Source organism: Esox lucius, chromosome 5 (assembly GCF_011004845.1).
Source record: "Esox lucius isolate fEsoLuc1 chromosome 5, fEsoLuc1.pri, whole genome shotgun sequence".
In the NCBI taxonomy this organism is placed as follows: domain Eukaryota; kingdom Metazoa; phylum Chordata; class Actinopteri; order Esociformes; family Esocidae; genus Esox; species Esox lucius.
This window is the reverse complement of record NC_047573.1, coordinates 24,079,908-24,099,209: the sequence shown is the minus strand read 5'-3', so window position 1 is coordinate 24,099,209 and position 19,302 is coordinate 24,079,908. Positions and strand designations below refer to the sequence as shown.

General features: G+C 40.2%; 1 protein-coding gene across 4 annotated transcripts in view; it reads right to left on the bottom strand.

Annotated features, from left to right (window-relative positions):
* Positions 1-14,512, bottom strand: part of LOC105021318 (SH3 and multiple ankyrin repeat domains protein 1) — a 62,955-nt gene extending 48,443 nt beyond the window's left edge. For 2 of the 4 annotated variants that reach the window (XM_020046702.3, XM_029119859.2), the window contains exon 1: positions 14,168-14,512. The gene's annotated coding sequence lies outside the window, so the exon portion shown is untranslated. Of the gene's footprint in view, positions 1-7,946; positions 8,096-14,167 lie in introns of those variants that run through there. The other 2 variants (XM_029119858.2, XM_034292179.1) reach the window with 2 other exon arrangements.
* Between the last annotated feature and the right edge of the window lie 4,790 nt (positions 14,513-19,302).

The window sequence follows — 19,302 nt, the reverse complement described above, 5'->3', positions numbered from 1 at the left end:
AGCTCACTGAGGTGGTAAGGTTAGCAAACGGGTCAACATACATTTTGAACTTTGAACCATTTGGCATGAACATCATGGAAAGGCGTGGTGTTTTCGAATGAACTGTCAAACAAATGAACCAAGAAAGTAGACTTACTGCACACACACCTTCGGAAGAAATGAAGAGACCACTGCACCTTTTTCTTTCCTTTCCAAAAAAGTTGAAAAGGAAAGTTTTGCAGTGGTCTCTTAATTTTAACCTTTCTGTTCCTCACTCAAAACCTTCCTTATTTACTTTTTTGGAAAGGAAAGAATAGGTGCAGTGGTCTCTTAATTCCTTCCAGAGCTGCATACACTCCAAAAGAATTTCAGTGCTGAAACAGAAACAGCACTATCCAGCACAGAGAGAACACAAAAGGCATCTTTTTTCCCCCAGTAAGATATCTCACACTGGGTCATCCCTTGAAAAAGTATACAGAGGCCACTGTCGATTTAGTGGGCTGAATCACCAAAAACCTAAGAACCTGTAGCGGTGTCTTAGGGACTATGCCTGAACATGTGAAAGGAACTACAGGAAAACATCTGTGGATTGGACTAATCAAGCCAACCCACTAAACTATCTCTGATACAGTAGTAAGCTACCCAAATCCTTCCCTATAGTTGTTTGCCATTCCCAAAGTACCCCTCACACTGACAAATATGGCTTTGAGAATTGACAAGTTGCTAAATCACAGCAACAGTTTTCAGGAGGTTAACACCCTTGTACAATTAACCAGTAATGAAAGAGGGAGGCTGATTTATGTACACTGACTCATAAAATATTTAAGAACATGGAGGTCTGCCCTGGAGGAGAGAAGAGAAGGACACAAGGAAGGAAGACAGGCCATGGCATGTCAAAGATGGAACTAATTGGGGAGAAAGGAAGAGGGGGAATATATGACAAAGAAAGAAAGCAAGACGTATTTTGCATAAAGCAGAGTAATCAGTTTGAGGGAAAAAGACAGAGGAATCTTGTGGGGTTGGAATGCTGATGAGAGAGAGTTGAGGAGAGAACTGAGAGGTAAAACAGTGAGACTGGACAAGAAGGCGATGAGATGCAGAACTGGTTAGCGGCGCAGGAGTGTATGGCTGTATTCACACAGGCAGCTCAATTCTGATCGATTATTTCCATTAATTGGTCTATTGACTAATCACATCGGGTCTCCAATAATTTTTTTGTCCGACCAAATCAGATCGGTCAATTAGTTAAAAAGAAAACATTTGTTGGACTGCAAACTCACAACCCTCACAATGTAAGGATTAAGCACTTTTACCATAAACAATATAATAGTCAGGACTTCAAAACTTGTGGGATTGATTTGTATGACAGGAGTACACAGGGGCTTCAAAGAATATTGAAAAGACTGAAAGGTCATCATCGTCAGAACACCTTTAAAAACTGCTCATGTTGGGAAGAGAGGGGGAAAGGGCTCACAGGTCAAATTTGGGAAAAGGGCTTGGCCCTCTTTAACAGTGCCATGGGGAACAGTACAAGTGGGTTCACCGAGTTGAAGGGAGAAGGAGTTGAAAATAAGACAAGGATCAGAAGAGGATTAATCATGATAACGAGGACAGAGATAAATTGCCCTCCTTCAGTGCCCAGGAAGCAAAGATGGATGGATGGATGGATTTAGGGGAAGGTTTAATGATATCTTTTTCTTCCATCTCTCTTTTCCTCTTTACATTGGAAGATAGGATATATATGTAATCACTTGTGCAACTTACAACAAATGGAACAAGGACTTTAGACTGGCATTTATGTCTCACTGACTAAAATAGAATGAGTCATAATCCCCATAAAACCGTGGGGCAAAACATAAATGCGGTTATTAGCATTTTACACTTCTATTTACATCCATTGGCGGATCTTAAGATCTAACTTTTAGATAACTGCGTAAATATTGTTAAGTCAATTCGATGTTTTCTGAATATCTTCACCTGTATATAGCCTAAGATATTGGAATGCTAATGAGCGGCTAATGTGTCTTACAACACTATCTCTGGGAAAATACATCTGGATGGCAGCATATGTTGCTCTAAAACCTGTGTATATTGTTCAACATTAATGGTGCCTTCACAGATGTGCAAGTCACCCCTGCCATGTGTTCTAATGCACCCCCATACCATCACAGATGTTGGCTTTTGATCTGTGCGCTGATAACAAGGCAGATGGTCCCTCTCCTCTTTACCCCGGAGGGCACGGTGTCCATGATCACCAAAAATAATTTTAATTTGTCAGAACACAGGACAGTTTTCCACTTTGCCTCAGTCCATCTCAGATGAGCTCGGGCCCAGAGAAGGCGTCAGTGTTTCTGGATCTTGTTTATATACGGTTTCTTCTTTGCATGGTAGACTATTAACTTACATTTGTGGTTGCAGTGACATACTGTGTTCACAGACAATGGTTTTCGGAAGTGTTCCTGAGCCCATGAAGTGATTTCCACTATAAAATCATGTTTGTTTTTAATGCAGTGCTGCCTGAGGGCCAGAAAATCACGGCCAGACAATTTTGGTTTCTCCAGATTTTACAGAGATTTCTCCAGATTCTATTCTCTGAATCTTTTAAGGATATTATGTACTGTAGATAATGAGCTCCCCAAACTCTTTGCAATTTTACGTTGAGAAACGTTTTTGTTAAATTGTTGCGCTATTTGTCTGCGCAGTCTTTCACAGAGTGGTGAACCCCTCCCCATCTTTACTTCTGAAAGACTCTGGGACTCTTTTCATACATAATGATAAATGAGAGTCCGCAACTTTGATAATGCTCATAACAAACATTTAATATAATAAAACTTACAGATCGACAACATTAAGATCCCTAATGGATCTTTGTCAGGTCAGACATGCCCAGCAAACCACACCCACATAAATAAACTAGGTGAAACTAGGTGAAATACTTTTTTATCATATAACATTTTTGTTGGATCATTATCAGAGTTGTGGACTCTCATTTATCATTATGTGCTTTTTTCCTTTCTGACAGATCAAAACTGAATGTCAACACATAGCTCTGCAGTTGCCGTTTTTCAGTTGGGAAAGAAACAGAGCCACCCGATCTCCATCACCGGAACAACCACCACTTCCCATTCACCCTGAACGCAACACGTCCTCCCGGTCCCAATCTCCTGAATTCTAGACACCTGTTCTCAATTATCACCTGTGCATTTAAGCCTGTCTGTTTCCTTCTCTCCCCATGAGATATTGTTTGTGACACACTCAGGCTAGTTTTCCCCTATTCTCGATTGACTTCTGCACAGACCTGTTTAGCCTATCCTGACTTCGTTACCTGCCTTCTGATTCTGTACCGTAGTCCATCGGATTTCCAGATGCCTGAACTATCTGCCTGCCTCCTGTTTACCCTTCATGGATTCTGGATGGTACTGCTGCCTTCTCATTACCTGTGTACTGACCTCTGCCTGCTTGTACTCAGTGTTGTTGCCTAGTGGAATAAAGTGACACCTCTGGCTTCTCTCTCTCTCCGGATCTGAGTCGTATTCGTTACAGTCATCCATTAAGGTTGACAAATAACATCCAGACTCCTCTACCATGGCACAGTGCTAAGATCAAGGACCCTATGTAATGACAAACATTGAAGATCCATACTTCTCCCCCATTTCAATAAAATCCAAACTCCTTATGGTTGTTAAAGTATTGTGCTCATGAAACAACCACACTTTTTCCAGAGCAGCCTGTATTCCACCTGAGGTTACCTTTGTTATTTTCATTGTATCATTGTATCCCTTAGAGATAGGGTGAGAAGCTCGGTCACCCGGGAGGAGCTCAGAGTAGAGCCGCTGCTCCTCCACATCGAGAGGGGTCAGCTGAGGTGGCTTGGGCATCTGTTCGGATGCCTCCGGAACGCCTTCCTGGGAAGGTGTTCCAGTCCCGTCCCACCGGGAGGAGACCCCAGGGAAGACCTAGGACATGCTGGAGGGACTATGTCTCCCGGCTGGCCTGGGAATGCCTCAGTGTCCCCCCGGAAGAGCTGGAGGAAGTGTTTAGGGAGAGGGAAGTCTGGGCATCTCTGCTTAGACTGCTTGCCGTGACCCGGCCCCGGATAAGTGGAAGATGATGATGATGATGTATCACGAACAATTCTTCTGGAAGTTTTGGCTGAAATCTTTCTTGGTCTACCTGGCCTTGGCTTGGTATCAAGAGATCCCTGAATTTTCCACTACTTAATAAGTTATTGAACAGTACTGATTAGCACTTGCAAAGCTTTGGATATCTTTTTATATCCTTTTCCATCTTTATAAAGTTCCATTACCTTGTTATGCAAGTCTTTTGACACTTCTTTTCTGCTCCCCATGGCTCAGTATCTAGCCTGCTCAGTGCATTCACATGAGAGCTAACAAACTCATTGACTATTGATCTTCCAAGATCTGATGCTGCTATACTATTGTGCTGGGGGATTGGGTCAGTTCTCCTTCCCCATTAAGTTCTCCTTCTCCACTATAAATTGTTGTTGATATGAGGAAAGCATTTTCTGAATTTTCGTTTTAAACTTTAGGAAGACATGAGGTCCTGGTCCACACCTGCGGAGTACCTGATTTGGGGGGCCCGTTGCTGTCCCTGTCCTTGTCCATCTGGTCATACTTCTGAACTAGTCTACATTTAAATAGACTCTGGATTTAGCCCAGATACATTTATTAATTATTCCAATAGGACTGTTAATATCTCACCCGGCACTGCCAGAAGAGGACTGGTCACCCCTCTGAGCCTGGGTCCTCTCTAGGTTTCTTCCTAAAATTTGGCCTTCCTAGGGAGTTTTTCCTAGCCACTGAAATTCAACACTACTGTTGTTTGCTCCTTGGGGTTTAAGGCCGGGTGTCTCTGTAAAAGCACTTTGTGACAACTGCTGTTGTAAAAAGGGCTTTATAAATAAATTTGATTGATTGACTATTTGTACACAATCACTAATTGCTATTTAAAAAGCCACAGGTGTGGGAAATTCACCTTTTATTAAAATGTTTACCTATGTGTGTCACCTTATGTGTCTGTAACAAAGCCAGACATTTGAGGATATGTAAACTTTTGATCAGGGCCATTTGGCTGATTTCTGTTATGATCATGATGTAAAAAGGAGCCAAACAACTATGTGATATTGAATGGCTTCATATGATCACTATCCTTAAATAAAATGTTATGGCATGATCAGCCATACTTTAAAAATCAATGCCAAAATCTCACAATATCTGCCAGGGTATGCAAACTTATGAGGACCACTGTGTTACTAATGCTACTGTGTCTTTTCCCCTTTTTGATGACTTTATACTGTCTATTAAAAAAATACATTATGGTTTAAAATTGACCACACCATAGTCAACTTAATTTACATGACTTAATTGTCGTTATACTTTAAGAAACAAAATGTATTGAGATGGCACTGCTAACTAGCTAGATAAAGTGCAACCAATGGCTAACTACAAGAGACATAACAAGAAATTCAACACTCTAAATTACATTTTTACATGGGAAATGGATTCAGAAAGATCACGTGGGTGAATGTTAGCTGACAGCTTCGGTCAAAGATAACGCAGAGGCATTTACTTATTGGCTGGATATCTTTGACGTTGTTAATTAGCCTATAGACATTTTTTGAATATGTTGATAAACGTTACCCCGTCCCGATGGTACATACATAGTTATCAAATGCAGACAACATTTAAGGTGAATATAAAATCACTTTTGTGCATGTAGTGAGCTAAGAACTGCTTTCAGGCTTTGATGTTAGGCATTGTGGGGATTTTCACATGACTATTTCTCTCTTTTCATCTCAATAAACTATAAAAATGTAGTGGACATATTTGAGGGGTTTTCTCATTTTTTTCCGGCCAATCTCAAGGGGAATGGTAAATACGTTCACAACACAGAATTGAACAACCCTTATAGGCATTGCGTTCTACACCTTCTCTCTCTTCTCTCTCTCTCTCTCTCTCTATGTAGGACAGACCATGAGTATAGATATATTTTCAGTATATTGGTCCCCAGAAACTAGAATTGGAGAGTATCCAAGGAACAGATTGTCCCACTTCTGTGAAAGTAGAGCGGCCAAGTTCTGTCCTCCATATCCCTCTTTTGCAATGGGTCTCCATCCTCCAAACACTCACAGGCTGCTCTTGCTCTCTACCTAAAGATGGGACGTTGATAAGTTATATGTTAGGAACCTAGGAGTTCATTGTCCATTGAAGTGAGGCGTGGTCGAGTTATCCGAGCTCTGGTGCATATAGCAAATTCTGTGAGAGAATAAAAAACTGACAATGGCTCTTTGGTGACCGCACGCAGAACACTTTTGTAATTCTTTTTTCTCAGAGTGTAATGATCCAAGAAGACATTTGATGCAAATATTGCATTTACTGTGGAGATGTCAACCATACAAAAAACATTTGGAAATACGTGCATGAATGGGACACCTCATGTTTTATTTTCGGTCCACTATTGTTCACACTGTTTAGTAATAAAATACTGATTATATATTATTTGCTGCACATTCTGTAAACCAATCTAATATCTATTTTTTAAGCAATACAGATAACAATTGTAGATCTTCATTTTGTGCAGAATGCAAAAATAATTATAATATGCAGCATGCTATTAGTTATTAACTAGGGATCATAACTAAAGTAACTTTACCCTAAGTAGATTGTTCTTACAGTTATATTGGTATATGCCTTGATGAGAAGATGTCATTTTAAAGATGTTATTTAATCTAACACACTTTGCTGAAATAGTATAGAAGCCAAAGATTGTTGTGCTATATTATTGTGCTGGGGGATATGAGGGATGTACTACTAACTTTTCTCAGTTTCCTCCAGTTTTAAATTTTAGAAGGAGATGAGGTCCTGGTCCACACCTGCGGATTACCTGGTTTGGGGGGCCCGTTGCTGTCCCTGTCCTTGTCCACCTGGTCATACTTCTGACCTAGTCTAAAATCAAATAGACTCTGGATTTAGCCCAGAGAAATGTATTTATTATTCCAATTGGACTCTTAATATCTCACCCGGCACAGCCAGAAGAGGACTGGTCACCCCTCTGAGCCTGGGTCCTCTCTAGGTTTCTTCCTAAAATTCGACCTTCTTAGGGACTTTTTCCTAGCCACTGAAATTCAACACTACTGTTGTTTGCTCCTTGGGGTTTAAGGCCGGGTGTCTCTTTAAAGCACTTTGTGACAACTGCTGTTGTAAAAAGGGCTTTATAAATAAATTTGATTGATTGATTGATTGACATTGGATTATTCTGGCAAAATAGAGCCTATTTGTCTTGATCATAGAAAAAGATATATTGTCCAGATCACTTTAATGTCTGTTTTAAGTGACAGGGATTTACCAAATACTGTTTATATGCTTACAGTAGTTTCTGTAAAACAACAAATGGATATTTTTCATGTATCTTTGGTGCCCGCTTCTGTAGTTATGATTGTTCATTATAATGGTGTGATTGGCCTCTGTATATTTGCAGAGAAAATAATTTTCAACTTTTTATTTATAAAGCACTCCTTGCATACCCTTTAGCATATCTGACTAAAATGCAGCATGAGAACACAGGAATAGTACAAGATATGTAGCTTCTTGACTAGTTAACACCACTCTGGTTCCCTCACCTAAGTAGAATGACTGGCAAATTTAACTCAGCCTTAAATGCCTTCACTCTGTAAGCAAATTGTTAATATTGCTTGAGGTTTTGCTTCATGACAAATAGTAATTTTTCTTACCAGAATTTTTTTTTTTGCAGATAATTACACGAATGATAGAAGTGTAATTCAGCATTGGCTACCATGATTCCCTTACCCAAATATCAAATGGAAATACATTCTAGCCTTTTTAAAGAAATAACATCTTGTCAATCAGACAGGATGTTAGATCATAATCAAATCATTTTTCAAACAAACATATCTAAACATTAATGAAGTGCTTGATTAAAATAATTACCAGAGCCGACCATCCTCTGTAAACAATTCCCAACACTTTGATCTCCCCATTCTCCAACTCCACTTCACGGGCATACCTTTTCTGGAAACATCAAGCTATCCAGTTATTCCCCAAGGTTACAAATGGGCTGACAAGGTTTCCAACACAGACAGCTCTGAAGACGGTTCTCATATTAATCAGTTCTGAGTCAAGCTGGAAATAAGTTAAAGTGCCAGACCACTCAATCCATGCTAGGCTGGCGGTGGTCTGGTGAGGATCAAAAACCAGCTCTCTTTCCTCACCAGACTGAGTGTAAATGGGTCAAATGGAAAGTGTGTTGACAGCCTCTCTTGCCTGGGCTCAGCTAAACTTGGTAGGGAGAGAGGGCAGCGTGAATACTGTGCAATGCTCATTTCTGCCGTAATGTCCTCAGTGATATATAATGTGAACTAACTTAGTCGCATTTTACAATTACCCCTTTTAAATGAGACATATAGCACTAATCTTGCCAGTAATATTGTTCAGAGACTGTATGAGTCAGACTTACGCAGATCTTATATCCAAACAAATTCAGTGGCCAAATATTCCCCCAAGAAATTAGATGAACTAATCAGTCTCTTGGGCCATTCCATTTGGATGAATCCATCATTTTCCAATAAACATTTTTATTTTGGGCGGAGTAGCAGAATATACAGTGTGTGTAATATCCGTACAAGACTCCATACTATTTTCCCAGCCCCCTTCTCTCACGGCTGACACCCTTTGACAGAGTGCATTAAAATACCATGAAAAGAACGAATGAACATCAAAGGGATCTCTGCTGCAGGAATCCTATTGTTTCACATCCACAGCAGAAAGACAGAAACATAGAAGGTCATTGGAAATGTGTATGTCTACACAATAGTTCATCGCAGTGTTACCATTACCACATGCATATTCCAAGGGCACATTTTACTTTCCAGACCTCATCTCAGAGGCCAAGGCCTTAAGCCCTAAAAAAGCAGGCCATGGACAACCGCAGCATAAAAAAAAACTCACGGAAGTTGAGAGAAAGGAAGTAGAATAACCCTTTGCTTTTTATAATGGATCATCATGGCCTAATATTCCACTTAATTTGAGTGACAGATTGACTTCCTGCGCATGCCTGTTGGTAAGAAACATTATGTGAGGAACAGAGGTTAATAATCATTGTCTGTCTCTGTAAACAGTCAGATAGACAATGAGTATGCCCAAGAGAGAACGTGTGAGACAGGATTCACTGACCTGTTGCGCCAGTTGGACTTTACAAAACGTATTGACTTTGACTTTGCCTCCAAGAAAGGCACTAACAACAAAACTGGTGAGTCAGATTATTAGTATAATTCATTGTTATGGTTTGTGATTGTGACCCTCATTTCACCCGGATTCGTATTGTTGATTGATGTAAGCCTGTGCCAGAGTGGCGCTGACTACAAGGCCAGTAGCATCATCCATATTGCTCTGGTTGTGGCATGTATGTGCGTACTTGTAGTGAGGGGATCTTTCTCATTGTTATTTTATTTGGGATTATTGTGATATTACTATGGCTGATTGACAATTTCTGTGATAGTGTCTGTAGTGTGGGTAGCCTATGACTATTTGTTATGTGACTATGTGTTGGTAGACTATATAGTCATAATCGGAACATATAGGAGGGTGTGTTGTTTTGTTAAAACAGTCTCAAAGTAGTCTTCAGGAAAGTCTTCATTTCTTTCGGGCAGGAACACATGTGCTCACGTAGTGTGACTTTGTGTGTGTGTGTGTGTCAGGTGAGGACGGGGGACGACCATTGGGCCCCGAGCTGGAGGTAGCCCATAGGCTCAGTATGTTTTAATACGTCCCTGGGATTCAGGTCTGGTGATTGACTTGGCCAATAAAAAATATATTTTTCTTTCTGATAAACTCCTTGATTGCTAAAGCAGTATATTTGTGGTCATTATCATGCTGCAATGTGTGGTTCCATTCAATGGGTTTTGAGGCAATTGGTTTAAATTGAATTGACCAAATGTTTTTGTAAACTTCAGAATCCTACTGCTGCCGTCAACAGTTACATCATCAATGAAGACAAGTGAGCCAGTTCCAGTGGCAGCCATACATGCACAAAACATGTCAGTTCCTTATTTTCCCTCCACACTTTCTACTAGTCATCACTCTGGTACAGTACATAACATTGTTTCTCATCTTTCCACATAACCTCTTTCCAGATTTTTTTTTTTATGCCAACTGGTGTTTTTCCACCTTGTATCCCAGCCACTGTAGTTCCACTAGTGAAGTGTTTAGCTGATAATAGTGGCTGACCCATCCATGCCTACATCCAGGTGAGTGTTCCTCATCTGTCCGACAATGCTGAAGTGGAGAACCAAAACAACAAAACTTGTGTAACTGTCCAAATGGTTATGGACTGCACTATATGCACTGAAATTCATCACTAGCACAACGTTTGGGGTGAGCTGTGAACCTTCTCATCGAAGAGGCATTTGTTTGAAGGAAGGAATATGGGCCACTGGACTGTTATTACTCTGGAATCATTATCTATGTATCATGGTGTTTCACCAGAGGGGGAGCAAATTTACTACAATATAATAGGGTCATTATACCTACATTATGGCTCTGTTATTGGAATGTAACCACATTTTAAACCAATATCATAAGATTTGGTTTTTGAACAGAATAAATGTTTTCAGAGTGCTTTATTGCTATGGGTATGTTGCCGTTCACCAGCTTCGGGTTCGCTGGCTTGTCCTCTAGTTTATATCTTTTTCTCTTGGGGCTGTCCTGTATGTAATATAAAGGATTGCCGAGTCAGGTGAAACAGCTATTTGGTTGTGATCAAACTTAATGACTGTCGCTCTGGGAGGCTTTTATGCCTGTTACAGTAAACAACAATCGAATGCTCATTAAAGTGATTTATCTGAGGGAAGCATTTATTTATTTTTTTAATTATTTCTCAGAGACTTTCATTGATTGCACTGTATTAACCAACTGAGCAAATAGGATGTTTAACTTGAGCAATCATAGGTTTTACTCTAATAATATATTTCTCTGTCCACAACTGCATGGCTGTCTTTGTTTGTGCATGTGTGTTTATAGGTTTTAATTGTTCTGTCGGGGACAAAAATGGATAGTGAAACAAGGAAAATATGACCATGTACATACAATTAGCCAGTCCCTCTGACGATAAAGGCTATTTTTCACACAGAGGTTTGGTTTAGGGCAAAGTTAGATTGTGGTTAGAAGATGGCATTTTTTTGCAAAATAAATCAGCTGCAGCCTAGTTATGATATTCTCACAGGAGTGAATTAAGCTACAATATATTGTGTAGCTCATGATTTGCCCTCTTTAATTCTTTTAGTAGCCTTGATGTTTTACACAATTGTCAGATTTCTCAATAATGGCCCATCTCATTGCAAAAACATGCTGCTTCATATTACATTGCGCTATAGCTGGAAGTATTCGCTGGCATTTATTCAGTGGAGGAAAACACATTACCCTGCTAGCAACCACAATTCAGCTTGCAGGCACCTGCAAGTGACAAGACAAAGAAGCCAGACAGCAGTAAACTAATTTGTAAGTCATAGTGACCAGGCTGTAAGTCACAGCGACCAGGCTGTAAGTCATAGTGACCAGGCTGTAAGTCACAGTGACCAGGTTGTAAGCCATAGTGACCAGGTTGTAAGTCATAGTGACCAGGCTGTAAGTCATAGCGACCAGGTTGTAAGTCATAGTGACCAGGCTGTAAGTCATAGTGACCAGGGTGTAAGTCATAGTGACCAGGCTGTAAGTCATGGCTACCACGTTGTAAGTCACAGCGACCAGTCTGTAAGTCTTGGCTGCAATGTTACCTTACTGGGAGGCACTTACCTGTAAATTGTGGGCTTAAATACATTTGAAAGGCATGTGTGCATTTGTGTGCCCATCAGCTGCAGCCTAGTTATGATATTCTCACAGGAGTAAATTAAGCCGCAATATATTGTGTTGCTCATGATTTGCCCTCTTTATTTCCTGTAGTAGCCTTGATGCCACAGAGGCATTCTCAACATGGCTTCCGCTTATCTCCCTTACTAAACCCTGGAGAGACACTACAGAAAACACCAGCGTTAAATCTGCTACAAAGTAACCTCTCTATTCCCATTCTCCTCTTCTTTATTCAGAGATGAAAGAAGGAGTACAAAAGGACATCTCCCAGTTCCGTCGAGTAGAATGGTACCCGATTAGACTCCCAAGCATTGTGCCCTGCATTAAATGCTTTCTTTCATTGTTGTGCTTTCCATTAATCATATTATCTTTGGACATGCTCACATTATATATGTTTACTTCATCATATAATAGGTATGATAATGCCATTTTGCTGTCCTTGTTTCATTAAAATATGTGACAATTGCTCTGTGTTTGTCGAGGGAGTCATTTATCTTTGTTTAACTGTTCTCCTCCAAACTGCGGATTGTGTATTTTCTATTCTGTATAATATAATTCCCAGAGGTACCATTTCCCATTGAAAAATATACTATTAGCATCAGAAACAAAACTGCTAGTTGTGCATTATATCATGTACTTGTAGCCTACGCAAAGTCTTGCATAGCCAATTACTAACTGTATCTACAAGATCAAAGTGTGGCAGTATTACACCAGGGGTTGGAAAAAGCAATATATTGTTTTGGGAGAAAATAATACCCCTGTATTACACTGTTGCACATTATGTGTCTTCCACATTCCTCATTATAGCATCTGCTACACACAACTTGGCTAATAACCCAGCGAAAAGGCTGGATGGGTATAAAATGGTGTGTGGCTGTTTACAACTAAACTGTCACTTAGTGCTCAGCGTTGACTGAAACCATGAATAGAGAGAGATGGTTTGGTTGACAATCATCAGAACAGAAAATGCGTGAAACTGAGTGTTGATGAGCTCTGTGGCTATTCTCCTCACCTTTCCATTTCCTCACTATGCCCCTCTGAACTCTTTGCCTGACAACTCATACTGAATTTAATTCCGCTCTGTCAAATGCTCCATACATTCAGTCTGAAAGAAACATTGTAGAATTTGTGCTGACGTCAACATTGACAGAAGTTAGGATGAATATTCAGTTTACTGCTCAAACATATTTCATAACCTTTTAATATAATATCACAAATACGCTAACAAATGAGGGATATATGAATCTCATTATTAAATGAATGAAGGAACACATAACACTCTGCCCAGCAAAATCTCCACTGGCAAATCACGTTCAGATTGTCGTGCTGCATTAAACGATTACTAAACTAATTGTCACAAAATCCCTTCTCATTAGGAAGTAGAATGTTCATGAGATATGCATGATATTTAAGTGGGTAAACTAGTAATTAAAACAACTCTACACAAGTGTGGCTACCTGAACATAATGAAGAGGAAATCATATGTAACAAAGGTATACAAACCATAACCTAGCTATGACAAATACATTAAGTATCTTTTGAAATAATCCTTTAGAGTATTTCTATTATTAGCCTCTAGTTTTTGAAGTATTGGTCAAAATGTGTTCCTGTTTTTGTGTACGACGTCATCCATTCTGTATATGTTACATTGTGCACTTTTGGAATTGATATAACTGCCAAATATATATTATTAGCCTGTTATACTGAGTTCATATTCTGTGGGATTGCATGTTTAACTGATTTTAAGTGATACAGAGTGCTTATAAACACACTCTTGTGATTACACAATTACACAATTGTGAGGCCAAATTACACAATTGCAGACATTGGTATTGTTATTCCTGCACTCTCCTGCTTCCTATTAAAATAAAATCTCCACATTGCACCTTTTTACCATTACTTTGCAGTACACACCCCACTGCTCTCTAAAGAAAGCACACACTCAAGCGTTGCGTTCACTTCCCTCTCTGAAGAACACTGCGACTTTCAAGCTCACACCCCTTCTCTGTTTAAACATGCATGGCTGAGACTACACCACAAACCTCTAGTGTATAACCAAGCTTGCTTCTAAATGTTTAATCATTCTCTTTTTGCACAGTGGGTCTATGTCTTTAAACTGTCACCCCTGTCCCATTCTTTAATGTGCTTTTGACTTTCCAAAACCTATTTAAATGTTTCCTCAATCACCAAAACCGTTTCTCTATGCTATGACTTTAATGACTTAGCTGCTAACATCAATACAAAACATAAAAAATAATCTTCAAGACAATACATGAGTTTACAACCAAACTTAACTAAAGCATAAATACCTTTACTGTACTGTTGGGCTGCTTTCCGATTCTTTGTCTCCCGCAGTGACCTCCTTTACAAAGCCACAAATAGAGCTGGCAAGACCATAGTGGAGATGAGTAGAGATCCGCAAGGGAAAAAAGCAAAGAAGGAAAAAAAACATATAGTCCCCTTTCAAAATGACATGTTCAGCTCTTCCCACCCTATAAATGAGTGTCAATGGGACCCAGAGAAACTGCACTGTGTAGAGTAGCCTTTACTTCGAGGGGGGTCTGACAACCTCTCTCTCTTTCACACACACACACACACACACACACAAACACACACACAGACACCTTTCTCCTAATCTAAACCCCTCTATAGCTCTGTCTTTATCTCTCCCTTGCACATACACACACACATGCACTCTCCCTCTCCACTCATTCAAACAGCCCCGCTCTCTCCAACTGGTACAATAGGTTGATCTCAGTCCTTCACTCTCCTCCCTCTCTCTTTACCTCCATGTTCCACACACTCATTCTGTTCCTCTCCATCCCACTCTCTCTCTCTCACATACACTTGGCGTGCGCTCTCTTATTTTCCCAAATAGTCAGATTCAGGCTCACTCCCTCCTGCTCTCGTTGATGCTCTGTGTAGATCAAAATCACTCCATTGATGAAACTCAAAGCATATTCTCACGCACCCTCTCTCATCACAGTGACTGGTTTTGGGACAGGTAAAGGGCTGGAACTAGCCTTCTGGGACCCCTAGGCTTCTGGATCCCCTAGCCTTCTGGGAGCCCTAGCCTTCTGGGACCCCTAACCTTCTGGGACCCCTAAGGACAATTTGGCTGGTGCTCAAACATTTATTGGCCCTCATAATATTTCATAATATTTATTTGCAGTTTTACAAATTTTTTCAGAGAGCACAGAAATTCACATAAATTTAAAACATAAATGTTGATTAGCTAGCAGCTGGCTTTTTGCTACTAGAAACATTCCATGGGAATCCTCTGCATGATTGCCCTTCAAACCAAAGTGACATCCGATAAATATTGTGTTATTGACTACCCTCAAAATGGTTGATTATGCTAGCACAAATGATTGAATGCCTTCAGAAAACTGAGATTTGTTACAAGCAAGGTCAGTGCCAGGACTTTTGTTCATTAACTGGATTTAAGTGTACTAAATAACTTTGACTTGATCTTAAGAATTTGTGACTGAACAGAGTCTCCACAGGAACCTGGACAACTAACTAATGTCCAAGGCACACTAATGAGTAGGCTGGATCTGCGTTGGATGTGTTCCTATTAAAACTAATGTATGAGGTAATGTATAAGTATCAGAAGGACATGAAGGTGAACTTGACATATCCAGGCTCTGAAACACTGTTTCACAGTCCATAATGACATTATAGCCCTTCATAAGGGCTCTCCGCTTCTAATTCACTGTTCTTTGTGCATACAATGGCACACTTGTCTTTAATAAGCTACACTCCAGTCCTACAAGAGTGTGCTCTCTGGTTTTAGTGTCCTATGTCCTGATTCTGAGACAAGCTTTTCTCATACCTTCTCAGTTAACCACCCAAATGCCAACGGGAAGGAGAATAAGTGGGTCACGGGCAGATGGAGGAGAGAGAAGCGATTTTGTGTGTATCTGTGGTTTGTGTGTGTGGAGAGGGATAAAAACTATTAAATGATTAGGATGAAAGCCTAATATACTTAAGTAATAAAGCGCAAGGGGGTGTGGTATATGGTCAATATTTCACACTTACGAGCTCTTCTAAGACACAATGCCCAACTGATAATAAACAGCCCTTAGCCCAGGTACCATAGCAGGGACAAATCAGGGAACAGGTAATACCAGTGTTCTGGGCCCTGAAGGGCTTTTGTTCAAATGGCAGAGGAAAGGCAGAAACGTAGCTGCAGCTGAAGGGGAGGCAGGCTGACGGTGGCAGTTCTACAGGTACAGCATGACGCTCCTCTCTTCCTCTGCTGGGGCTCTTTCATCCTCCCCCAACACAACTTGATTGGGGGAATTATTTCATTCAAATTTTGGATTTGAAATGAAACAATTGCTTTGAGGTAAATGCATACTATTCAGCTTTCAGTGGAGGGTATTTCAGGGGACATAGGCTTACATTTATTCAGTATGAAACAACACAGTAGTGAACTCTAGTGGCAGTTATAGGGAATAAAAAAAAGATGTATTGGGACAGTGGTCAGGATTGTAATGTTTGATGTGGACGGTCAGGTTTGAAAGCCTGTTAAGGTAGATGCACTGTTCACGTTTCCAACCACATTAAACATTTGGATTTATTTTTTGTCTAAACGAACCAGCACGTACGATTACAGTGAACTCCGATAGCATCTGGACAGCAACATATTCCTGACATATTCCAACATTATGGATTTCATACAAAGATTAAGGGGCTAGGCTGTTAGCTTTAATTTGTGGGTTTTCTCATGTTGGATGATCCATTTCGAAAAGACAGAACACTTTGTACATTCATTACAGTCCAGATTTTTGCCAGACTGCATAAGCGGAGCCGGCCAAGAATTTGCCCTGCATAGATTAAAGCTTTGCTGGCTATAAACCTTCGGTGTCTACATTATATAAAAACAAAGCTAGGCTAATATTTCAATTCAGAAAGTTGCTTGTTGCATCTGATTGTGACTAGTGCTTCCTGCATATATGCAGAATTACGAAAGGTTAAGTTTGGGTATTGAGACTTCTTCATTTGTGGTCATTTCTGCCACAGGGTTATTTGTAAATGAAGTCTATAACACAACAAAATGGGGAGACGGTGAATACTTTCTGAAGGCACTGTAGAGCTGGCCTGAAAATTTTTGTTTTTGTCCGGCTGAAAGGTGAATCTCTCTCCCAGTGTCTGGTGGGAATCAAACTGAATCAGATTTTTCTTTTGCTCTGCGGCATGCTGTTTCGTTACAACTCACAATCTCCCCAGTCTTAGCCCATGCCAAACATTGTAGTACTTACTTTGTTTGAAAAGGTACGGTTATTGAGTGTTGAATTTGTCCCAAGCATTTTTGGATATTGAAGCTCCTCCTTGGCTTACATTCTTGAAACAGTGGTATGCTTTACATACACTGAACAAAATTATAAACGCAACACTTTTGTTTTTGCCCCCAATTATCATGAGCTGGACTCAAAGATCTAAGACTTTTTCTATGTACACAAAAAGCCTATTTCTCTCAAATATTGTTCACAAATCTGTCTAAATCTGTGTTAGTGAGCACTTCCCCTTTGCCGAGATTATCCATACACCTCACAGGTGTGGCATATCATGATGCTGATTAGACAGCATGATTATTGCTCAGGTGTGCCTTAGGCTGGCCACAATAAAAGGCCACTCTAAAATTTGCAGTTCCATCACACAGCACAGATGTCGCAAGTTTTGAGGGAGCGTGCAATTGGCATGCTGACTGCAGGAATGTCCACCAGAGATGTTGCCTGTGAATTGAATGGTCATTTCTCTACCATAAGCCGTCTCCAAAGGCGTTTCAGAGAATTTGGCAGTACATCCAACAGGCCTCACAACCAGCCCAGGACCTCCACATCCAGCATCTTCACCTCCAAGATCGTCTGAGACCAGCCACCCGGACAGCTGCTGCAACAATCGGTTTGCATAACCAAAGAATTTCTGCACACACTGTCAGAAACCGTCTCAGGGAAGCTCATCTGCATGCTCGTCGTCCTCATCGGGGTCTCGACCTGACTGCAGTTTGTCGTCATAACCGACTTGAGTGGGCAAATGCACACATTCGATGGCGTCTTGCACTGGAGTGGTGTTCTCTTCATGGATGAATCTCGGTTTTCCTATTTCTGGCTAATAAGCTGTTAAAACGGCCTGTGGCAAAAGCCATACATTACATAGATGCTATTTGTGGTGGAGGTAAACATAATAAGAAACAAAATATGCATACTTGGTGTGATGTAAACACGTGACAAAATTATCTAATGTCGAGATTCTATACTGACATATTACAACTAGCCCCGTGGTTTAGCGGTTAAAGACACAGCTACACATGCAAGAGACCTGGGTTTGAATCCAATGAGGGTGGTTACCAGCTTAACTACACTTGCCTGATTCCTTTTCTTGTTCACCTAAATTATAGGTTTGATTTCTCTTATCCCTTGTGCCCCCCTCAAATTTACTACCCTTTGGACACTTTTGTGGACAAAAATGTACACGTACAATAAACTGGCATAAAATATTTGTACATTAATATTTTTTTCAGCTTTTTTTTTCATAAATCTCTTAAACAACTTGAAACCTGCTCAAAACAACCAAACATTCAATATTTTTTAGGATTTTAACCCTTTAAATGCCAGCTTGATTGTTTGAATTACCTCATTATTTATTACCAAAAATCTTGGATATGTCAAAGATTTTTGGTAATTTTTGTCCACTTCGTGGACAAAAATGTCCCATTGACTTCCATTACAGTTTTTTACGATTGTTTACACACTAAAATTAAAATGTCCACACAATTAGCAAAATTTTACTCCAATGAGCAAAACACCTCCACAGATTTGCACAACATTACACACAATGTTTGAAAACGCAGCACTCAGGTGTGCTATAAAAGGCAGCAGGTGAGTTCACCTGTCTTCAACAAAAATGGAAGGAGTTAGAAGAAGAAGAAGAGTGAGAATGAGAGGGGGAGCTCAAAGAGGAGATGAAGGCGGTAGAGGAAGAGGAGAAGGAGGTAGAGGAAGAGGCATAGGTAGAGGAGTAGAAGGTAGAGGAAGAGAAGGAGGTAGAGGAAGACACCTAGGTAGAGGAAGAGGTAGAGAAGGACTTGAAGAGTTGATAGAACCTGAACAAAGAAGACGAGGACCAAATTTGACTCGAGAAATCCGTGCAACACTTATTGACCATGTTATCAACCATGGACTGACACTGATGGAAGCTGGACAAAGAGTTCAACCAAATCTCAGCAGAAATACTGTTGCGTCAGTAATTCAGACATTTCATCGAGAAAACAGGTAAGCTAACCACACAGTTTACATTGAAACTGAAGCTTGTATAATCAATATTGTTTACTGTGACATTTGACAGTAGGCTGCATATATATATATATATATATATATATATATATTTTTATCTTATTTTGTTTTTACATAGGATTGAGGGTCGAGGACACCAAGGT